Genomic DNA, 21,916 nt, shown 5'->3' with positions numbered 1-21,916 from the left:
AAGTATTAAATATGATAATGGTAATATATAGAAAACTCTTGACGGTGTTTATTTTAAAAACAGGGACAGGAAGAATTACCCCACCCATCCTTATATCTATTATAACACCTAAACTTGAGCGAAAAGAAAAGAATTAGTGAGAATGGGAGTTAAAACTTATTAAATAAGAACCCTTTTAGGGTACTTCTTCACTTAATCATTTTTGATCAACAGAACACATCATAAATCTAACTAGAGTATACCTCTTCATTTCTCCAATTGCTAGTGAGGTTTAACAACTTATATATGTATTTACCATTTAGGTTCAATTCTGATTCATTAAAAAACAGAAGTTTAAACTTAAGGAATAATAATCCATTTTGGCTGTTTCCTCTTTTGTTCCCAATCAGCAGATATCTATTTAAATCATAACACTGTATTAACAAAACTCAAATTACTAATCTTGCCTCCTTGCCCTAATCCCACTTATTTTTTCCTTTTTTCTTTTCTTGTACAACTTAAACTTTCCAGACACACTACTGAAAATCACTTACGGACTCATGGAAGATGAAGACTTTATAAATTACTGACCAAGAGAATTAATTTTACTTCTACATATAGATATTGTTAACACAGGCATTTATTCTGCAACAGACATTTAAATTGGCCCTTACTACAGGTGAAACAAATTGTTTTAAATACTACACCACAATTACTCAATTTTCAATCCTATACTATAGTCAGGTATGACTAAATGAAAATTCTGACATAATGTGACCACAACTTTTCTTCTGAACTATCTAGTCTTACTTTTCACATGTGCACAAGTTTTTTCAAGTCACAACAGCACCAGACTGGACAAACAGGAAAAATTCTATCTTGTAACTACTTGTAGCATGTAGTATTTGGAAGGCTGGAGAAGGGCAGAATGAACAATACTGAAGAACAACTCTAAATTGTCCCTAGAAAAAGGAGCATGAATTAGAACTAATAAAGGAGTTCTTGTAGGATACAAAATCAAAACATAAAAATCAATTGTACTACCATCTACTACCAATTAACAATCTCAAAATGAAATTTTTTAAAATTCCATTTATAATAATATCAAAAAGAAAAATATATCTAGGAATAAATTTAACAAAAGACGTGTAATACTTGAACACTGAAAACTATAAAACATTATCAGTGAAAGAAATCAAGGCCTAAAAAAAAAAAAAAAAAAAGACAAGGCACCCTATACTTATGGATGGAAAGACTTAATATTATAAAGATGGCAATACTCCCCAAATGAATCTATACATAGACTAATCCCTATCAAAATTGCAGCTGCCTGTTTTGCAGAAACGAACACACAGATGCTAAAATTCATATGAAAATGCAAGAGATCCAAAATACAAAAAAAAATCTTGAAAAAGAACAAAGTTAGAGGATTCATACTTCCTATTTTCAAACCTTATTACAAAGCTACCCTAATTAACACTATGGTACTGGCATAAGGTTAGACCCCTTATGGTGGATGGAATGGAATAAAAGTGAGAGTCCAAAAAGAAACTCTTATATTTACATTCAACTGATTTTTTACAAGGGTGCTAAGACCATTTAATGGAAAAAGAATAGTCTTTTCAACAAATGGTGATGGCACAACTGGATAATCACATGGAGAAGAAAGATGTTGTAGCCCTACTTGATACCACATGCAAAATATTAACTTGAAACTGATCAGAGAATTAAAAGTAAGTGCTAAAACTAAAAATAGATGTAAATCTTCATTATCTTGGGTTAGGCAACAGTTTCTTAAATATAACATCAAAAGCACAAGCAGCAGCAGCAACAACAAACCACCACCCAGATAAATCATACATCATCAAAATAAAAAACTTTTGTGATTCAAAGGACACCATCAAGAAATTAACAAGATAATCCACAGAATGAGAGAAAATATTTGCAAATCATATATCTAATAAGGGACTTGGATCCATAATATATCAAAAATTTATAATTTAAGAATAAAAACACAGATAATCCAATTCAAAAATGGGCAAAAGATTAGAAGAAACATTTCTCCAAAGAAGATATATAAAAAACCAATAAGCAAATGAAAAGATGCTCAATATCATTAATCCTTAGGAAAATACACATCAAAGCCACAATGAGATACCACTGCATACAGGATGCCTACATTCAAACACACAATAACAAGTATTGGTGACGATATACAGAAAGTGTAAATCTCAAACACTGAAAATGGAAATGTAAAAATCACATAGCCTCCTTGGAAAACAGTCTCGCAGTTCAGCAGAGTTAGTTAGCATATGCCACAGAAATTCCACTGCTATGTATCTACATAGGGGAACTGAAAATCTATGCCCACATGGAAACTCATATGTGAATGTTTATAGCACCATTATTCATAATAGCCAAAAGGTGAAAACAACCCAAATGTCCATCAACTAACAAAGGTCAAGTAAAATGTGGTATATCCATACAATGGAATATTATTTGACCATAAAAAATGAAGCATTGATACATGCTACAATGCAGAAGACCAAGTGAAAGAAGCCAGATATAAAAAGGTCACACTATGTGATTCCACTTATGAATAAGGAAATCTGTTGCAACAGAAGGTAGATTACTGGTTGCCACAAGCTGAAGAAGGGAAGAATGGGGAGTGACTGCTAATGGATACTGGGTTTCTTTTTTGGGTGATGAAAGATTCTGGAAACTAGATAATGATGATGGTTGCACAACTTTATGAATAAACTAAAAACCACTGAAATTTTACCGCTGCACAATTTAAAAGAGTGAATTTTATGGTTTGTGAGAATGTGAGATTTTGTTCAAATCTTTTAATAAATCTAGTTCAGATGAGCCACATATGTTATAAGCAAACACTTGCTAAGAGCCTGCTCCAAGCCAAACACTCTACCAGGTACCACAGGCAGAGCCTGCCCTCCAATAGTTCACACTCTAAGCACATAATACAAACAATGCAAAATGAAACAAAATAAACCATAGTTCAATATGTAAGAAAACGTAGGAAGTCAACATATAACTTAAATAACTAACTCCTACACACAGGTATATATTAGAAAAGGAAGAGAACGCATCACTTGGGGCAGCAGAAAAGGGAGAACAGCCTGGGGGAAAAAAAGGAAAAGTATAAGCTGGGGTGGGGGGTGGGGGCAGGGGAGGGAAGCCTAGGTGATTCTGTTACGCTACTCTCTTCTATCACCGCCAAAAAACCCGTAAGATCTTGACAAAGAGAGGATAGGATTTGAATAGATGGAGAAAAAAGGAGGTAAATGTCTTGATTAAAAGGTGTAAAGCAGGAAAATACAAAATGAGTTATCAAAATATAGTGGATATATATATACATATATATATTCTGTCCATACATGTATATTATCATACATAATAGTATATAACACAACACCTTTGGAGGCATAATTAACTTTAGACATTAAAGATGAGATAAATCAAGCTCCTCATATAGGCAGTTATTATTTGGGCTATGTCCCTTGATCTGGGGTATACAGCAAAGTTATACTGGGAAGGAGTATTCATATTTCTTTTTTTTTTTTTTTAATGCTTATTTATTTTTGAGAGAGAGAGAGAGAGAGAGAGAGAGAGCGAGCGCGCACAAGCAGGGTAGGGTAGGGCAGGGCAGGACAGAGAGAGGGAGACACAGAATCCCAAGCAGGCTCCAGGCTCTGAGCTGTCAGCACAGAGCCCAACACAGGGCTTAAACTCATGGACTGCAAGATGATTTGAACCTAAGTAGGATGCTTAAGGAACTGAGCCATCCAGGTGTCCCAGGAGTATTCATATTTCAATACCAGATTAACTTGAGCCAAATTAATTATTTTTTCTTTGCTTCTTATCAAATATCTTTCTTCCTAATAATTCATTATAAATGTCGCAAAGTAGCCTATTTTCATTTAGGAATAGAGTTGACAAGGATATATTTTTCATCAAATCACGAGAAAGGTAGCCGCCAACTAATAAAAATAACAAATACTTGCTGAGGACAACTACTGTAAGTGTACAGCATAGTTCTAAGCATTTTACATGTTACTCTTAAGCACTATGCATCCAACATACACAAGATAATGCAATCTGACTTCTGAGTAAACTTTTTAAACATAAGCCACCTTTAGGAACAGAGAAGTCAGCTCACTGCTTTTTTTTTATTATATTCTAAGTACTGTTGCTAATATATATTTAAAAATTTTTACTTCAATTTCTTAACAATTCTTTTGCCAAATTCATTTATAGTATCTGCTACTCTAACTTCTTTCCTCAGTTCTAAGTCCTCTCTAGTATCCAGCAACTTCCCTCCATTCTTCAGGACTCAACACATCTCTCCATTCTATTTTTAATTCTAACTTACTAATAATTCTGCTCACCACAGTTCCCTGCTCCTTTATGCCTCTCAGATAATGTTTTTACAGGATAGAAAAAAAGAGGGATCTTTTAGGCAGCCATGTAAAATTTGAGAGGGAGGCTGAAAAAAAATCCTAATAGCAAATGCCTAGAATTCATTGGTGAGCACATGGTATTCAATGAATTCTTGTGGAATGATTAAAAAGCCTACGGAAAGAACTAAAGGAGAGGCTTATAAACTTATCTTACATCTCCAGAAAAGGTTTAAGTTTGAAAAAATTCTCTAGGTGATTCTGGTGTGCCACCTCTTTAACCAAACCAAGTACATTTACGTGAATGTACTTAGATTCTAGGAAAGCACAAGTTTTCATTTTGACATTATGACACCTGGTCAATCATTTCTGGTAAGTCAGTTTGATTCCTTTTTTTTTTTTTTAATTTTTTTTTAACGTTTTATTTATTTTTAAGACAGAGCATGAACAGGGGAGGGTCAGAGAGAGGGAGACACAGAATCTGAAACAGGCTCCAGGCTCTGGGCTGTCAGCACAGAGCCCAACGCAGGGCTCGAACTCACGGACCGCGAGATCATGACCTGAGCCGAAGTCGGCCGCTTAACTGACTGAGCCACCCAGGCACCCCCAGTTTGATTCCTTTATAATGATTTCTGCACATGATACTTTTGATAAGCCACTGCCATTTTTTTTATTCTAAAAGTAGACCTTTAATTATATTTGTAAAAATAATCCCTTCATGAGAAAGTAACATAGTTCTCACTAAAAGATCTCACTATGTGTGGATTCAGTACAAAACTAACCAAAGGGGCAGTCTTCTGATTAATCTGGATAAACAAATACACCAGGAAGGCCCTAGAAAGAGCCTTATACAATAGAAAAGTCATACAAGAACATTCATTTTGTTATTCTAAGTTCATAGTAGTATATGACCCATATTCTGAAAAGGCAAGCCTCAAGACGAAATGGTATTATTCTCTTCTGGTAATTTAAACCACGTAAGATTTAAAAACCAAAACCAAAAAACACATAGAAATCACCCATACTTCTTTTAACTCTGATTTAAGACTAGAGAGATCTTCTAGGTCAGCCTTGAAGAAAGTCATTTTCAAATAACCATTAATGCCTACAACAATTTGACCAAGCCACTAAATTTTTCAATACCCGTTCTGCCTAGAATGTCAAAAGTGGGGGCACCTGGCTGGCTCTGTTGGTTGAGCGTCTGACTTCGGCTCAGGTCATAATCTCATGTTTCGGGAATTCAAGCCCCACATCTGGCTCAGGGCTACTGCTGTCAGCCTGTCAGCACAGAGTCTGCTTCAGATCCTCTGTCCCCCTCTCTCTGCCCCTCCCCCACATGCACGCTCCCCAAAATAATATGGAAAAAAAAAAATAGAATGTGAAAAGTGATAGTGTTTCATAGACTATATTTTTTGTCTTTTTTTAATTAAAAGATTATTGAAGTACAGTTGACACACAATGTTACGTTAGTTTCAGACATACAATATAGAGGTTTAACAAGTTTATACGTTATGCTATGCTCACCCCAAGTATAGCTATCATCTGTTTCCATACAACGCTATTATAATACCATTGACTGCATTCCCTATACTGTACCTTTTATTCCTGTGATTTATTCATTCTGTAACTGGAAGCTTGTTATTTCCCACTCCCTTTCACTCATTTCACCCATCCCCCCAACTTCCCTCCTCTCTGGAAACCATAAGTTTATTCTCTATATTAATAATGACTCTGTTTCTGTTTTTTGTTTATTCATTTGTTTTGTTTTTTAGATTCCACATAAAACTGAAATCATATGCTGTTTGTCTTTCTCTGGGTAGACTGTATTCTTATTCATAGGCAGCAAAACTTATTTTGGCTTTAAAGCTATGTATTAATACTCAGGGAGCCTGGGTGGCTCAGTTGGTTGAGCATCCAACTCTTGATTTTGGCTCTCACAGTTCGTGAGTTTGAGCCTTGCATGGGGCTCTGCGCTGACAGTAAGGAGCCTGCTTGGGATTCTCTCTCTCCTCTCTCTGCCCCTCCCCTGCTCACATAGTCTCTCACTCTCTCTCAAAATAAACAAACCTAAAAACAAACAAAAACTGTGCTAATTCTAATTTGTATGTATATACCAGAACTATAATAATAAAATGAATATTACATTGGATATTCTCAGTTGAGATAATAAAGGAATCCAAGGTTTTCAACTTTTTTTTTTAATTTTTTAATGTTTGTTTATTTTTGAGAAAGAGACAGAGCATGAGCAGGGGAGGCACAGAGAGAGAGACACACACACACACACAGAATCCAAAGCAGGCTCCCGGCTCTAAGCTGTTAGCACAGAGCCAAATGCAGGGCTTGAACTCACAAGCCGTGAGATCATGTAACATCATGAACTGAGCCAAAGTCGGACACTTAACCAACTGAGTCACCTCAACATGGTTTTAAAGTTAAATTTTATATATCCATTTAAAGAGTGTACATAGATTTAGAAATGTCTTCCACATGAGAATAATCCTCTAATTGACCAATTCATAATTATGTTCTTTGCCAAAGAAAAGCCTAATGTCTTCTGAGCTCTGAAGACCTGAAGTGTTTAGACTCTCATATCCACCTTACTGAATGTCCCACAGGTCACTGTGCCTAAAAATTGTGGTACCACCTCCCTCCCTTTTTCCACATTACCACTTAAAACTTTCTCCTCCTGTATTCTTAACATTAGTGAGTGGAACTTCTAAATTCCAAGCCCCACAAGTATGAAACTTGAGAATCAAGGAAGCATCCTTAACTCTTTTCATTCTCCATTACCCAATATACCTACGTTCTCCATTACCCAATATACCAAACTGTATCCAGCCTATTTCCTTAACATTTTTTATAAGTTTCTTCCTCCACATTCTCACTACCTTAACTGAGGACTTTATCAATTCCTAAATAGCAGCCCTACCCTCCTTTTTTCTGCCTACTATCTAATCTCTGCATTGCTGCCAAAAAAATATTTTTCAAATACAAAACATACTTCATTACTAAATAATTTCTTGATTCCCCAGTGCCTTTAAAATAAAATGCAGAGTTTGTAAAGGCATATACAATTCCTTCATAATCTGGACTAAGTCCCTCTCTGTAGCTTCAAATCTTTTTGGCATGCTCCTTTTCCAGCCCCATACTCCGATAATCTGAGCATCTGCAGTTTCCAAAATGGAACTGCTGCCCCGGGCTCTTAAATCTAATTAATGACTTTCAAAATTTAGTTTACACCTCATCTCTAGTCTAAATTAGGTGATCCCCCTCAGTCCTGCTCTCTTTGTGAATCTTGATATTGTAATATAATCTTTGTTTACCTGTCTATATTAGACTTTAAGATCCCTGAAGGCAAGGCTAGCATCTTTTATTTCAGCATCTCTAATATCTTATAGTTCCTCAGACACAGGAAATGCTCAATGTTTGATGAATAAGTGACTATGAGATCATTGCCATGTCCATATCACATTAGATATTTCTTATTTCAAATATTAAGAGTACTAGGACCTACCTAAAAATTTATTTTTCTTTCTAGTACATTCCAATCTAGAAATTTTCTTACCTTTTTTTTTTTCTACTAATAGAAGATTGATGATCTTTTAACTACAACTGTATCTCTAGGAACTACTCCTTTTTTTCATTTATCTAAATTCCTTTTTTATACCTTTGTGTTTTTACTAATCCATAAAAATCCTAAAACCTGAGACCACCCAATAACCCCTTAAGCTTATAGTTGAAGAAATGAGCTCAATGACTTGAATGTCACTTGGTTAGCAACTAGTTTAGATTAGATTCTATGCTAATTTCACTATATAATACCTCCAAATGATACATCCAGCTTGAAAAAGCTTAGGACCTTCATCATCAAGGAGTTCAAAAATATCTTGGAAAAAAAAGATCACATCCACAATACTGGGCAAGAGGAGCAGTTAAATGACCCAAGAATAATCTTAATAGGGAATTTGCATCTATATGAAAAAAATGCATTTACTGAATGAATTAAAACATGAATGAAAATACTGATTATGGAAAGGTAAAACTATTTTTGGAAATATATATTAAGAGCCATAAAAATGTTCAAACCTTTTGGCCCAACTTCCACTTATTAGATTATAACTCTAAGTGAATAAACTCCCCAAAGGGCGCGAGGGCAGTACATATAAAGATGTTCCACTGTCTTATTTTTATACAGGAAAAAAAAGTGAGAGCAAATAAAATGTTCAACAGAATGACTTAGGAAATTATGGTTCATTCTCTGACAAAATACTGGGTAACATTTTTTAAAGTTTCTAAAAAATTATTATTATTTAAATAATCTCTACACCCCATGGGGGGTTTGAACTCACAATCCCAAGATCCACTGTTGCATGTCCTCAGACTGAGCCAGCCAAGAGCCCTGGGGTAAAATTTTAAATAATTACGAACACTATCAGGAAATTAGGAAAATCTTAATGAGACAACCTTAAGACAAAACAGGTCTATGTATGTATAATTTAAACCATGAATACATATTTAACTAAAATTATATTCATATATTTTTATTAAAAAACTAGTAGGAAAAACATAAAATATGAGATTATAAATATTTTTCTTATTTTCCAAATAGCATGTAGCTTTTTCCTACATTGCTTCTATAATTGGAAAAAAGGGGGAAGTCTTTAACTTTGAAGTTCTTAAAGGATTTTACATTCTAAGTTCCACAATTTAGCCTTACTTAACATACCAGAAAACTATAAGTGATTTTAGTTCCCAAGAAAACTAAGAGAATGGAGAATTGCTGAACTATGAAGTTTTTATAAAGAATCACTAAAATCATATGATAATTCATGTAGGTAACAGCATGGCTCAACACCTAACAGCATATTAGAGACTCAGATACTGAATTTCATCCTAGGTCAGTCACAAACAAACTTGTTGCAAATTGTAAGTCATTTTAAATTCTAGTTTTTATGCCCCTTCATCTGAATACTGAAGACATGCAATGACACTTTGACATACACTACAAACCTTGAATAACTGGAAAAGACTGAAGAACTATAATATTTGTCTCCCTTTCCCACCAACTCTCAATTGGTTTTTGCAAGTCATTTTAGCCTTGACCCTACATATTTATCCCATAGCAATGAAGACAGAAGTACAGAGGCAATACTTGAAACCAGAAGCAAATCTGAAACAGGAATCATAGTAGAAAGAATCCAAACCACTTGCATACAGATTTTTCTCTTATCCAGCTAAGCAAACCTAATTGTCCAAATATAAGCAATTAACTAAATTATACCAATTCTTTGCTTTAAGTGTTTCCCACCTTTTCTGGGCTTTGTGTTTTCTTTCTTCCATCAAATTTACTCAATGTTTAACAAACCCCACCCATCTTCTGTCACTCAAATTAGTCCTACATCCCCAAATTGAAATATAATTCAAATTCATTTATTCAACAATTGTTTGTTGAGTGCTGACAATGTACAAGGTACCAGAGACTCCAAGACAGGATTCTCCTGTCAGTCTTTGTAAATTGCCTTTTGATTGATCTCATTTTCTCAAAAACATGGTAATTAGCACTACAGCACAACATAGCACCTATTATTTCTTTAGTTATAAACTCTGGATATAGTGAAGACATGTTTGTTTTTCAAAATAACATCACATTGTAGTGTGTCCTTCACAAAAGAGATACTCAGGGTTATTTAAACCAATAACTCTTAAGTAGATCCTTTTGTTGAAATGGAGAATGAAGGAGACAACTTCTTATTCTAAGGAAGAAACATTGTAAATTATACAAAACCACCAGCAATAACTTCACAAGCAAGTAATATAGTTATATCTGACTCCTGCCATTAAAAATGTCCGAATGCCTAGCAACCGAATGGTATCATATCCCATTGTATGTTTCTTTACTATTGTTATCTGCAATAAAAGTGAAAGTTATTCAAGTGAACTTGTTTCTATAGTATAGGGGAAAAAATATTTTTTAAAAAGAGAGAAGGAGATGGAGAGAACCTGAGCAGGAGAGGGGGAAAGGGAGAGAGAATCTTAAGCAGGCTCCGTGCCCAGCACACAGCCTGATGAGGTGCTCAATCTCACAACCCAGACAACATTAGACGATAAAGCATGAATGTTAATAAAGATTACACCTTAATTTTAGTTTTTTAAATTGTTTTTGGTCATCTCTCTACCCGTGGAGCTTGAACCCACAACCCCGAGATCAAGAGTCACACACTCTTCCAAATAAACCAGCCGGGCACCCCTACACCTTAATTTTAAATACCAGAGCCCAAGCATATAAAAAAATACCCTAACTAAATACATCTTTCACAACTACCTCTAAGTCTTCTTAAAATGAATGCGAGAAGTTATTCTGTCTGATAAGCTGTATATACATGCCTACTCTAAGAATCTAAAACAGAAGAGGGATGGATTCAAGTGATATGTAGAGGTGTCATGAATGTCAGAACTGGATGGACAACTGGATTGAAGGTACAGTAAAGGAGAAGGGTGAAGCATTATCGCCAAATCTCCAATTTAGGGAACTGAGTTGATGATGGAAACATTTACCTACTTCACATAGTTGTAAGAACAGTTTTTTTCTTTTGGAGGGCGGGGAGAGTGGTGAGAGTAGGGAAAAATTGAGGGATGAGTTCAGATTTATATACTTTTGAATTTAAAGTATTTATAAGACATTAGGAGGTACCTAGACAGATGGATCTGTCTCAGGAAAATACATCATTCTGGAGGCAGATTCCTGAGTCATCAGCATACAGGTAACAAGCATATAAAAAGTCATATAAATAGATAAGATCAACAGGAAGGGATAACAGAATGAAGAATATAAAAAACCACCTCAGGAATACCAAGATTTAAGGGGTGGGCAGAGGAGGAAGAATTAGCAAGAGTCAACAAATGACATATTAAATACACAAGGGAAGAAAAAGAAGAGACAGATATCCTGAACCCAAGGAAAGAAAGGTTTCAAAAAGGGAGTGGTGAAAAACAAAAAAGGTGGTCAAATAAAACGACCAGAAAATGGCCCTTTTCTCATTATCTGCCCCAACTTTCAGTAAACAGCACTGCTTCTCTTTTTTTTTTTTTTTTTTTAGGTTTATTTATTTATTTTTGAGAGAAAGAGAGAGAGAGAGAGAGAGAGAGCACACCAGCAGGGGAGGGGCAGACAGGAGGAGAGACAGAATCCCAAGCAAGCTCCGCACTATCAGTGCAGAACCCAACATGGGGCTCAAACTCACAAACTGTGAGATCATGACCTGAGCCGAGATCAAGAATCGGATATTTAACCAACTGTGCCACCCAGGCACCTTCTAACTTAAAGCATTAAAAGAGAGGCACCCGGGGCGCCTGGGTGGCGCAGTCGGTTAAGCGTCCGACTTCAGCCAGGTCACGATCTCGCGGTCCGTGAGTTCAAGCCCCGCGTCAGGCTCTGGGCCGATGGCTCGGAGCCTGGAGCCTGTTTCCGATTCTGTGTCTCCCTCTCTCTCTGCCCCTCCCCCGTTCATGCTCTGTCTCTCTCTGTCCCAAAAATAAATAAAAAATGTTAAAAAAAAAAATAAAAAAATAAAAATAAAAGAGAGGCACCCACTGTTCTTCACTATAACCGATGCTCTATTTTTAGTATAAACAACAAACATGAAACTTATAGTAAAATGTAAACTCAGTTTTTGGTGAGTTATTATTGTATCATCCCTCATATCTTATTCTAGTTTTTATGTAATATATGTTCAAAATACATGATACTACCTATCTTAATTTTGATGAAAAAGAGGGCACTGCATATTTTACCTGGTTGGTGGAACATCTAACATGATAGAATTAACTAATAAAAACAAATACCACTTAATAATAATGTCAATTACAAATTTTTTGAAGGGGTAAAAATTATAATTAAGTAAAATTATATCAAATAATAAAGCAGCTGCAAAATCTGAGAAAAATATCTAAAGTTGTTTAATCTTTTTTGACAGTAGTACCAAAGGTAAAGGGTATTCTAAATCAATTTCAAAATGAAGTCACCAACAAACTACTAATACATGCAACGACACGGATGAATTTCAAAAGCCTTTTACTAAGCAAAAGAAACCTACCACAGAAGACTACATACTATATGATTCCTTTTATACAACATTCTAGAAAAGACAAAACTATAAGGACAAAAATTATATGCGGTTACCAGGAGCTGGAACAGAAGTAGGAAACTGATTACAAAAGGACATAAGGCAACTTTTTGAAGTGATGAAAACATTGTTTGAGTGTGGTAGAAATTGCAAGACTACATGTTTGTCAGAACTCATCAAACTGTATACCTAAAACAGTGAATTTTATTGTGTAAATCACACTTCCAATAAGCTTTACTTAAATTTAAAAATAATTTCAGTCATCATATCACTATTTTATGTGAATAACATTTTTAACATACTGATATGTATTTCTCATTACAGGTAACTTATCTACATTGTTATTATACACAATACGTAAGTTAGAATTAACAAAGAAAATTAAAACTGTAATAAATCAACCTTGGGTTTAAAACAAGTATTTGGATACTTTCCCTCAGTATCTTACTCGCAATTCTATTGTCCAAAGGACTGAAACAAAAAACCCTTCCTATAACTTTACCATCCTTACTAACAATTAAAAAAGGAACCCTGTTTTAAGTTTTTCTGTGATTTACTTTTACACACAATTTGTTATGTGTGTACTGTTAAGGATGTATGTAAATAAAATATTCTTACCCAAAAAGCAAGATGCCTTAAGAACACATATATAGCTAAGAAAATTGTATTTCAAGATTAGCATAAACATATACTTGCCACTCACTAATCTTAGATTTAGAAATGTATCTTTAGGAAATATCACATAGCTCCGTTCTAATTTGTTCAACAAAAACGTATTGAATATCTACAAAACAGGAAAAGCACCGTAATGGTACTACAGACATAAAGATAAAAATAATACAAGTCTCCTTGCTCTCATATAGCTGGTGGTTTACTATGGCTGACAGACACAGGAACAAATTTTATCCAAGAGATACAAGTAATAAACTAGCAAATGCTATGACATGGAATAACCAGAGAAACTTCCACGAAAAAGGCATGCTTTCTTTTTCTCCTTAAGAGAAATTTCTGGTCTGTGAATAGATGTTTTGAGAAGTAACACAAGTCTACAGAAGAAAGCAGGAATGCTGCACAAATATACATTTTCACAGTTAATATCAATGCTTTCTCACTAGCATTATGAACTTATGAAAATCTCAGAATTTGAGGCCTTTCAAACTGCTCAAGTTTTCATCAAGGAAAATATTACAGAACCAGCCACATTAACACCATCACCTGTACTCACTGTGCTATAAAAATTTTTTGCTTAGGACACTGACACAGAAAGGAAGAAACACATAAGAAAAGGGAAAGAGGAAAAAGATTAATAAAGTTAAGTAAAAAGCTAGCTTAATAAAGTTAAGTAAAAAGCATATGTCATGTGTGTCTTTCAAGATAACCCTTCTGGGATGAGCACTGGGTGTTGTATGGAAACCAATATGACAGTAAATTTCATATATTAAAAAAAAAAAAAAAAAAAGATAACCCAAAGGTGGGTTATGGCATAAATACTGCATTCTTAATTCTTTTCTCGAAGGGGAAAGAATGATAATAGCTTTTAGGGCATCACATTTCAACTTTCAACTTTAGAGTTTTCTGAAGCATAGGGCAGAAACTTGGCGGGGGGTTGGGGGCGGTGGGGGGGGGGAACTGTCATGTGTATCAGTTTTTTAAGAACAGTATTTTAAAGGGGGGAAGTTATGCCCAATTTATACTCATAGAAAATTTCAATATGGTCATTACCAAGGGAAAACTAAACTACATACAGCCTAACTCAGATGATCAATTTCTTTTGGTGGAAACTGGCAAGCCACAATCCTATCAGATAAAGACAACTAAAAGCAGGTTTAAAAACCCTGAAAAGGTTGCCAAGTAGAAGTGTTGAGAAAAGTCAGTGATGTATTTTACTTATTAGGATTAATTTCAAGGACAATTTTTGTTTTGCAAATTAAAAAATTAAATATAAAATCATAAAGATCAATATTTTTAGAGTCAACTATAGTTTAAATTGTAATAATTCATTAGTGTTTCAAGCACTGTAAGTTTTTAAGGTATCTAGAATCAGTGACCAGTTAAAAAACAGTACTCTTTAAACAAGTGCACATATTATCAGCATAGGACCAAAAGACTGAGAAGTACAAGTGACTCAAATAACTCCAACAAAAAGGAATCGAATATTTCAAAATTGTGCCACAGCTTCTAAATTTCTCAGGAGAGGTAAAAGTACAAAAACTTTTAATAAATTAACTGATACTAATTCCATGGTTTTACATACTGAATATGTTTCCTTCTTCTGCCAATGGACAAATCTATACAAAAGAAAACTTTAAAGGTTTGGTATGTTCAAGTGAACTGATGTGACACACACGTAAGATGGCAAAATAATTTAGTTACATAAACCATGTTGGAGGTTTGATGTATCCTTGGGAATTCTTTTTTTAAGTTTATTTATTTATTTTGAGAGAGACAGAGTATGAGTAGGGGAGGTACAGAAAGAGAGGGAGAATACCACACAGGCTCTGTCCTCTCAGCACAGAGCCTGACGCAGGGCTCAAACTCAGGAAACCATGAGATCACGACCTGAGCCGAAACCAAAAGTCAGATGCTTAACCGACTGAGCCACCCAGATGCTCCTCTTGGTAATATTTTTTAATGCTTGACATTTTTAGAAGAAATAACTTAATCACAATAATATAAAAATAAAGTGGCTTTTCCCATTTTACCAATTTCTGTAAATATAGCTTGCATATATTTAAAAATAAATATCCTTCTTAAAGGCACACTTGTGTATATACATTTTGTACATTACACGAGGTGTAAACTAACAAGCTATTTTACAGAAAAGACTGTAATCAAATAATCAATCATCTATAACTAACCAAAACAGTTCAGAATTCCTCTTTGTGACAGAAAAAGTGTCACTGCTTTATAACCAAGTCTATCCTTTTTATCAAAAAAATGTATTCCAGGGACACCTGGCCGGCTCTGTGGGTAGAGCATGAGACTCTTGATCTGAACTCTGTGAGTTTGAGCCCCACATTGGGTGTAGAGATTACTTAAAAAGTAAATCTTTAAAAAAAGAAATGTATTATAAATCTTGAAAGGGCAGGGTGGTAGAATTAAAAGACGTTTTAGAGTTAGACACATTGGGTTGGAGTCCTACCTCTAACACTTGCTAGATTTGTCACCCTGGTCGAGGTTCTTAAACATGATGAGCCTCAATTTCCTTGTCTGTGAAACAAGAACACATCACTAACCTCATTGGGCAACTAGGAGGTTCAAATCATGATACACAGTGTAGTGGTTAAGGGTGATAGGTAAAGCATCAACTTTGTGGAGTCCTTTCTCCACTTTCTTTCACTTGTTAGCTATGGGAGCCTAGGCTAGTCATTTAATCATTCTATACCTCTGTTTTCCCAACTCTCTTAGAATAATAAACACAGCTAGGTTCATATACCTTGAAGAATTGAGAAAATTCATGGTACACGGATATCGCTAATAACATTACATATTATAAATGTAAACCACTCAATATAGTGCCTAACACAAAAAAGATCTTATTAAATCTAAGTTCTCCTAAACTAACTTCTAAATTACTTTTACTGTCTCTAAAACTCAAATTTACCCCTAAAGATAAAGATTTGCCATTAAGGATTAAAAAAAAGACTATCGCAAAGGCTCCAAAGGTTATCATTAAAGGAACCCCCTTAAGATTGTATGTAATAGCAAAAGCTCTAGAAAAAGCACACAATTTCCCAAGTTGATGACTTTGAAAGGATTAACATTCTTTTGCTATAAAACGCTAGAGTTTTTAAAAATTATCAGTCATACTGATTTATACATTCATCTACTACACAATTGATTACACACATTTCTATAAATGAAATCACTCTCTAAAGCCAAATTTTCCCTTTCTAAAAATAGATGCTATGACAATTTCAACTCAAAAATGAAAAACTTAAAAGAAGTAAAAATTACACAGACTGCTTAACAAATATAAGATGGTAAAGATCTGATTTCAAAAATTATATAGGATATACAGTCTGCATTATATTTTAGTTTTTTGCCCCAACTACACAAGTTCCTTGCATACATGACTTATAAGTAGTGAATTAACTAACCGAAAAATATGAAGATTTTACTAAAACTAGAAATGTGGAATCCTAAATCCTTGAGAAAAAAATATAAATCAGACTGACCATTTACTAATTATAAGTCAATGGGCAATTTTCTAACCTTTCCAGCCCCATTTCTTCATCTATAAATTGTGGATAACAGTTTCTATTTCCTGAGCTCATTATTTTAAATGAAGTAATATTATAGAGTCATACTTAACACAATTTCTGGCAAATTATAAGCCCTCAAAATCTTATCTAGCTGGCAATGTTGCATTAAGAAATAATCTCTCCTAAAAATATCACTTTGGAAATAAAAAGAAATATGCCTTAAAACAAGGCAATCTGACAAAACTCAATTAAAATGGACTCTAGATTTACACCAAACAAAACAATGTACAACACAAATATCTATAATCATTTTTTCCTATCTAACCTGGGCAAAAAATTCTAAGCACATAAAATACTTTTTAAAATTACAATGATAATTGCTTTTTAAAATTGCTTTTAAACCAAACTTTTAGAAAACTTTTAGTGTTTAGAAAACACTAAAATTCCACGCTATAAAAAAAACTTTCAGGAGTAATTATGAATTGTTTACTACAACTATGGTTAATTGACTTACACTCTTTAGGAAGAACATAATGTAAATAAATTCAGTCATTCAAACACCAAACATACCCACAAGGTCAGCCTTTCTAATTTAAAAGTACTAGTTTCATACTTGGAAAATACAACCAAGAGACAGGTATCATAGCTCCCCTAAAAGAAGAGGAAAAATCACCCTGGACTCAGATAATTGAAAAAGCCACATAAGGTATCAGTGTCAACACTGAGCAATAGCAATACCTAGCTTTGTGACCAGAGCGCACACTTTTGTTAAAGCAACATAATCTAATAAACAAACTTGTAAGAGTAAGGGAATCCCTTATTCTCACTCACTACATGAACCTACACAAATCACATGGCCTCTAAGTATCAAGATTTTCATCAAAAAACGGAAATGATGCCGAACACTTCTCTCACAGAGTAATGGGAATATTTAAAAATGAACTCAGGTCACCTTGAAAAAGAACCATTTCAAAAATTCAAAGAGCAATTATAAAGAACAACTGCTCTTTGCTAAAAAAGTATATTTTAAAATGATTTTGAAAGGCTATATAATACCATAAATTACCAGCAAAGTCAATTTAATATGTTCAGGATATTAAAGTAAACATCTTCAACTAAACAGTTCATTACCAGGTTTCCATAAAGTTCCTAGTCAGTAATTTCCTATTCACTTTATAGCAAATAAATGTGATCAACAACACTGAAGTTACATTTCTCAAAAAGGAATTTTTATTTACCTCATTCTTCCCAATCACTTCACATAACACTAAAATCTTATTTTAAAATTCCAGAATTACTCATAAATGATCCTTTTCCTAATAAGCAATGGGGTGGAGAAAGTTAAATAAAATCATATAAAATTCAAACTCTCTAGTTTTTATTTACTCTATCATTAATTTTTACATCAATATAGAGCTGGTCAAAATATGAAATAGATGGGTTCAAATGTTTCTACAGCAGTCTGATGAGAGATTGGTACCAAAGAATTAAATATGAAATTAATATAGGAAGTCTTAAAAAACACATGTTTGAGTTAGGTAGCCTGGCACCCAATAAAGAGGATTACATATCTGAATTGGTATAACTTTGCTCACAGTATTTTTGAAATTTAATAATGATCACTCTGCAGAAAACTAAAACCTGGTTTACTATCATCCTAAGTGAAAACTTTCACTTTTCATCCTCAAAAATAATCTCAAATAGACAGTCTTTCTTTCTTCAAATGTAACTTTTTACTTCTTAAAGAGGGCAGTATAAAGATCCCTAAGCACAGGTTCAAAATGCTTTCCAATAACTTCAGAAAACAAATTGTTGAATGACTTTCAAGAAGCAGCATCCTATGTACTCTTCTCAAAACACTAAAAATAATTATTTAATATTCAATGTTAATTTGATTCACTAGACTTCACCACTTTAGAAGTGCTTTCTTTTCAAGTAATTATTATAAGTTATTTGTAACTCAACAGACTCGAGAGAAACAATAAACCACACTGTTGAATAAATACTAGGAATTACTTCTCCAAATAATATAACTAACATTAGAAGCCTACTGGAACACTTATAGTGTCTTCTTTCACTAAATTAAAAAATAATGATAATAACAGAAATACAGAAATAGCCACTAGCGACTATCCCAACCAATACAGGGGAGGTAGAGCAGAGTATTCATAATCTCCAGGGAAATACAAATTATTATTCCTTCCAACTAAATTGTCAAAAAATTTTAAGTTCAAGTTTAGGTTTTGTTCGAGCTTTACAATGTTTTTTCCTTTAAAAATAACTTATTTAATTGGTTTGGACCAAACAACAAATATTTTCAACTTACTTTAAAATGTTTATACTACTTTAATGAAAGATATCACACAACCTATATTACTTACAGAACACTAAATATGTAGAACTGGTAAAATAAGATCTGGTAAGAACTAATTCATTTTAATTCCAAAGTCACAAGAAAAAAATCAATCACATAAACATATCTAACACACTGATTCAAACATCTGTGTAAGAAGGCTCCCCTTAACTATAAAACTCTAAAAATAAGTTGCTTCTGTTGATGAAAACTAAACAAGCAGAACTCCTCTTTTCCATTACCTTTAGTAGAAATATGTTCATCCTTTGACATATGTCTCCGTATTTTATTTAAATAAAAGTTGTAAAGGCATCACAGGTTCATATAAGGGCCTTTCAAACATTTACACTGAAAACCTTATCCACACCCCCCCTCCCCCCGCCGCTGGCCCCCAAACCCTCTGTTTAAGATATGAAGTGTTCCTCCCTTCTGTATTCCCTCTCCCCAACAAGCCCCCATTGGCATGCCCCCCCCCCCCCCCACCCAGTGTAGGCCTGAGGCCCTGTAGCAAACAGTGTCTAACAGGAGCAGGCAGCACAAAGACAGGAATGGGAGATTAGTGGGAGGGAGGGAGGCCGGGATTGGGGCTCAGCAGGAGCTTCAGGCTTTTTAAAATTCAAACTGCTCCCTGACCAATACAAATCACGGACACGCTACTGACTACTACACGGATTTATAGCATTAAAAACATGCCTAGTACGTGACAGCTATATTAACTTCACTCTTTTTAACATTTATCCATACGTTTGCGGGAAATGTGAAACAGTTTATTTTAAGCAGAGGGCTAAACTCAAAAATAACCTTCAGAAAAGTTACTTATTCTACAATGACTATAATTTAACAAGACACAAAAAATTCTAACCAATGTAACCCCCATTAGTAAAACAAGGGACTTTGTTGATCAGTGTTGCTTCATTCTAAGCAGTGAAAGTTTTCCTTCCCTGAATATGAGACAAAGTATCAAAATAGTCTAACACCAGGAACATTTATTTTTCTAGGCAATTTGTATGGCTGAGGACTTTTAAATGGATTGTTCTTCCCTTATGCCAACCTATCTGACCAACGCCTCCATAAACAAGCTCTGAACACTTAACTTACTCATGAACTAGAATTTGTTAAGGCAGAACTGATATTTTTCTCTAGCATTTACAGATACATTTGACCTATTAAAATGACACCTCTCTCATTACACAGTCAAACATCATGGGCACAAACAGCCAATGACAATCCTGGGACCTCAAGAAGATCTGCCCTGACATGAAAGGATGGCACCTTCTACATTTTTTTTTTTTTAACCTCCCTGGGATTCTAAGCATAACTTAATTTCTATGCTTTTAAAGAAAATTGGTTTTACCTACACCTTGGTACAATTCTCAAAACAGATAATATTCTTTGTATGCTTCTACACACTTAGATCAGGAAGTACCTGAGAATTGTATATACAGTCGTTTAAAATTGTCCTTACATAACGCACACAAATCTAAAGTGGCAGGGTAAACCTGTCAAGTACTTTACACTTGCCTTTGAATAAAAAGTCCATGTGCAACACACACTGTCAAACAACAACATAAAAACTCTTGGGGGGGGGGGGCATATGCAGTGTCTACCACACTATGGTTTTCTACATTAAATATTCATGTGGGCAATTTAATTCTTTAAAAATGAAAATGAGTCTTTATTAACTTTCTAATGTCCAAACAAGTTTTACACAGGACACGAATTGCCACTGGATCCGTGTCTGAGTATTTACATTTGTCTCACTAACTGAAACTACTTCCTCCCTTCATGGGGTCACAGGGGGAAGAAGGGGGGTTGTTTGTTTCACTGGGACGTTCCCCACTCCGGGACCAGGAAAGTTGTAAATATGGGGACGAACAGGGCACATTTGCTGTTAGTTGTATTGTTTCCGCCTCCTCACTAGCTACGGCTCTTCTCCCTGGCGAGGCCTGTCACCGACCAGCAGTAGCTCCGCTCAGCCCGGAGCTCTCCTAATCCCCGAGCTCAAGTAGATTCCGCTGGCCCGCGGCCTGCACTCTCCGCCGGGCCTACGCCTCCCCGGCCGCCCGGCAGGAGCCCAGTCCCCGCCACCGGAGCCGGCCGGGAGAGAGTACAAAACCACCGCCACCCAGGGCGGCTGCCACCGGAGAGGAGCGAACTCTAGACTCGCCCGTGGAGGAGACCTGGGGCCGCTAAGGAAACGGCGGGGAGGGGAGCGAGGAGGAGAGACGCTGAGGACCTGGCGCCGCCGCCGCCGCCGAAATAAAGAGCAGGAATTTACCTGGGCGAATCGGCGTCTGAATCCAAGGGGAGGCCGAGGCCGCTGTGGCGAGAGACTATAATCCGGGCCGGGAGGGGGGGTGGCTACGGCTCCTCTTCCGTCTCCTCAGTGCGGGGAACATGTAGAGCCGGGGGGAGACCAGCCGAGAAGACAAATCGCTGCTTCTTCTTCCTCCTCCTCCTCCTTCTCCCACATAGAAACACTCACAAACACCCGACCAGGGGCCCGAGCTACCGGGGGGGCATCGCCGCCGGCCCGGGAACCAATCCTCCTGTCGGCGGGGGCGTCCCTCCCTGCGGCTTGGTGGTGTCGGGTGAGTCGGTACCGACGGAGGGAGGGGGGGGAGGGCGGGGGGGGAAGGAGCCCTGTGTGTGTCTCTCTCTCGTTCCGTCTCTCCCTCTCAGAACAAAATGCCGACCGGAAGTGCAGCTGCAGGAATGACTCCCTCCGCCGGCGCCAAACACTAACAACCACCCCCTCTTCCCCACTCCACTTCCGCCACCGCCGCTGCCGCCGCCACTTGGGCTCGCGTCCTCGGCCGCGCCGCACCGCGCCGCGCCGCA

The 21,916-nt window shown here is 35.8% G+C and overlaps 1 protein-coding gene across 4 annotated transcripts in view; it reads right to left on the bottom strand.

Annotated features, from left to right (window-relative positions):
- NIPBL (NIPBL cohesin loading factor) overlaps positions 1 to 21,713 on the bottom strand; it is a 198,715-nt gene extending 177,002 nt beyond the window's left edge. For 2 of the 4 annotated variants that reach the window (XM_058717686.1, XM_058717704.1), the window contains exon 1: positions 21,354 to 21,713. The gene's annotated coding sequence lies outside the window, so the exon portion shown is untranslated. Of the gene's footprint in view, positions 1 to 8,743; positions 8,794 to 21,353 lie in introns of all 4 variants that reach the window. The other 2 variants (XM_058717695.1, XM_058717714.1) reach the window with 2 other exon arrangements.
- Positions 21,714 to 21,916: the final 203 nt, after the last annotated feature.

The sequence above is a fragment of the Neofelis nebulosa genome, chromosome 1, assembly GCF_028018385.1.
Source record: "Neofelis nebulosa isolate mNeoNeb1 chromosome 1, mNeoNeb1.pri, whole genome shotgun sequence".
Lineage (NCBI taxonomy): Eukaryota > Metazoa > Chordata > Mammalia > Carnivora > Felidae > Neofelis > Neofelis nebulosa.
Note: the sequence above shows the minus strand (reverse complement) of the source record. Positions and strands in the feature narration are given on the sequence as shown.